At 37.0% G+C, this 3,415-nt stretch overlaps 1 long non-coding RNA gene across 1 annotated transcript; it reads left to right on the top strand.

Annotated features, from left to right (window-relative positions):
* LOC112137565 lies at nucleotides 1-2,498 on the top strand. The gene is made up of 2 exons (XR_002917571.1): nucleotides 1-83; nucleotides 2,070-2,498. It is a non-coding gene; the product is annotated as an uncharacterized LOC112137565 (long non-coding RNA).
* Nucleotides 2,499-3,415: the final 917 nt, after the last annotated feature.

Here is a 3,415-nt window from a genome sequence, read left to right as displayed (position 1 = left end):
GCTGGATCAGTTCCTACCAGGGCTACTAGACCTGTATGAGGCCACGGCTGGGACGCTAGCAGGACTGAGCAATCTGTCTTGATGTAAGTTTACTTCGGCTCAATCCAAATTCTTCCCTTCTCCTTTCCCCTCCATTTGAAGGGGAAGTGCAAGTGCGAGTCGTGTCCGGTGTAGGTAGCAGATGTGCTCGGCCTGTAAGATCGGCTCGGGGGCTTTGGCATAGATGACGTGTAAGATTGTGATTGGTCCGGACCATTAGACCACTGTCACGTGACACGGAGAATGACACACTTCCGCCATAACAATGCACAGATTCTTACCGAGGAGGTCCGAACAAATACGTTAAGAATCAAAAAAGGAGAAGGAATATTTGCAATCAGCCGCGAAAACCTTGACAGCGAAATAATCTGATCGAGAGGAATCATCACAGGATAATGATCGTTATTTTAAAAAAGAGAAATCCGTCTGGGAAGCATGAAGTTTGAGGTAAAGTGGGTGCTAGCGAGTAGCATGTTAGCTTGCTGTTGTTCGCACATAAAAACAAAAAAAGAAAGTAGTTATTCGCATGTGTTTTTTCTAAATACATCCTGCCAATGTTGAACTTCTTTCTGGTCGCACGGACCGGATGAAGTCCCGCTAGAATATGCAGCTCACGTTCTACTCCGTTACACAAAATCTGAGAAGAGCAGATGTTAGTGAAGGAGCTGTCAATGCCAAAATAATAAATAATAGCCAGAGCAGATCTCAACACTTTTTCCTTTCTCTTTTTAAAAATGAACTGTATCGTAAACACCAGTTTCAGTACAGAAAAACTGCAAATTAGCCAACTTGTTTGTTACAGTTGTGTGACGTCATAACTAGTCGCAAGCCCCCGAGCCGATCTGACAGGCCGAGCACATCTGCTACCTACACCGGGAAATTTGCAGTTCATCTGATGTTTTCATTCCTGATCCATCCTGGTCACTCCCAAAGAGAACCTCAGCATCTTCATCTGTGCTTCCTCCAGCTCTGCTTCCTGTCTCTAGGCTGAACAACATGGCTGATTTGACCATAGTTTTGTACACATTATTTAACTGGAAAAATTCACACATCAACGCAGTCCAGTAAGTAATTGGTTAAATCCGGGTACTTTAAATGATCACATTCATACATTTTAAACAAAACAAATTTTAGACCACACAGACAGAGGTAGCAAAGCAGAAATTTGCTGTGCGACTGCAAAAGAAGAGACATTTGTTGTTTTATATTTCATCCCTACTGAAATTACCAGCTACTGTGGCGAATAATCAAAGAAGTAAAACTTTGAGCCCTGCTTGTGGATTACAGCAGTGCAACATAAAAACTGGAACTGAGAGTCTTAAAACTAATAAGTTTTGTGTTATTTTCTGACGTAGCTTCCCTATGCTTTTGGTCATAACAATGTCTGATCCCTTTGGAATAAAAAAGTTAAACAAGGATAAAAGTAATTTGTGACCATCAAAATATTCCTGTTAAAGGCATTCCTATTTTTACAATTACCCCTTAAAATACTCTAAAAACTAAATGTAGCCTTGGGTGCAGTTAAAACATGCAGCCATGTGCATCTTGGCAGCACCTTTTGCATGTGGCTAACATGAATTTTAATCAGTTTTTGTGCTTGATCGCACTTAAAATACGTGCAAATAATATCAAGCAAAATAGAAGCTGTTATATCTGCTTCAATGAAAGGACAATATTTTCAATAGAACCTCAATTACTGAAGGATTATTCCAATTTGTATTTAGATTTGTGATCAATCTAAGACTTGAAATGAAAATACAGTTTAGCAGGAGTTTCATAAAAATAAATATTTTACATTTTTCTGTTGAAATTGGCAAGGTTACTTTTTATTATTTGTGTAAAATTGTGTTAAGCAGCATTCAGCTGTGAGCTCTGCCGTTCTAAACCTGAACACTGAAGTAACCTTTCACATTTTCGGCCCTGTCACCATTTTGACTGATGTCACAGTGAAAAGGATCTACTGAGTTTGTGGTAACAGATTCTCAGCATGAATTGCCGTTAATAAGGTATGTTTTGTTTGTCTTTTCTAGTCCCCTGATGGGGAGGCTTCAGTCATTGGAGATGGAGAAGACATGGTGGAACATCAGTTGTTCTTGAAGAACAAATCATTTTGAACGATATGAAGAACTTTCCTCATGCTATTGCTCTGCTGATGGGTCTGCTGTCTGCACCCAACATGGACTATACAAGAGGCCAGCGCTACACTTTTGAAGTCATTCAAAAGATCTTCATGGACATTGGTGAGGGACAGTGCTCCTCGTTAGTTCATGGTCTGAGAAATACAATATAGATATTGGTTTGATTAATTATGGTTTTGTCTACAGAACGTAATGAAAGTAACATGTAAAGGAAGGAGTCCTTGCCCAATGTATTATTTTTTTCTCCTGAGCATAATGGGAGTAAGAAATGTCCATCCTGAAATCATTTTTGTTTGGAAAATAAATAAAGCAATTGTGGTTGAAATTTATTGTTGTTTTTCTTGAAAACCCACTTGTTTTAATTATCTATCATTTTCTATTTCAATGAATCACGGTATCCAAATATTGTTGTACTAATTTAGGGCATTTTAAATATTCTTTTGTTGGTCTAGTCAATTAAAAATCTTAGTTCTTTTGACTAAAATTTGCAAGTTAATTTGTTTAAAACAAAATGATTAAAAAAACTCATGTTTTTAAAAGATTTAATTAAAAATACTTAAGTTAATATAACAACCAAAAGAACAACTTAAAAATCAAAATCAGATCAATACACCACTACTTTGTTTAAACAAGACATTTTAATTCTACACAACTAACGTTTATGCTAACACAACAAATCATGTTTGTTTTCTTAACTTCAAATTTTAAGGCAGCCCTTTAACTCTGTAGTGGTGGAGCTAGAACATTTTCTATGGGGTGGCAGGAGGGGGTGAAGTCTTTGAAGGGGAGGCAAATTATAACAGCTGATTGGAAGTTCATTCCAAATGAAAGGGTCAAATACATGTATTTCAAACAATTTTATTATTATTAATAAGACAACAAAAGTTCTTTTACCTGAGGTGTTATTTCTAAACATGAAGGTTTATTGATGATTTCTGAACCCTGTGATACCTGGTTTTATTATGAAAAGAAAATGTTTGTATATTCAATAATAGGTAAATAATAAATAGATATTTTTAGGTTTGCTGCTAATCAGCAAACAAGCAGCATATACAGTCTGTAGAAAAAGAAAACACCTGTTCCCATCTGTAGTATAGACATTTTTATTTATACAGTATATTCACCCTGATGACTGACAGAACTAACACACATGCCACATGCCAGAGCATGGAAAACATGCAGGGATGTGGCACTCGAGGACCAGGGTTGCCTATCCCTTTAATATACCATTTGAGTCT

Source organism: Oryzias melastigma, linkage group LG1 (genome assembly GCF_002922805.2).
Source record: "Oryzias melastigma strain HK-1 linkage group LG1, ASM292280v2, whole genome shotgun sequence".
In the NCBI taxonomy this organism is placed as follows: Eukaryota; Metazoa; Chordata; class Actinopteri; order Beloniformes; family Adrianichthyidae; genus Oryzias; species Oryzias melastigma.
Note: the sequence above shows the minus strand (reverse complement) of the source record. Positions and strands in the feature narration are given on the sequence as shown.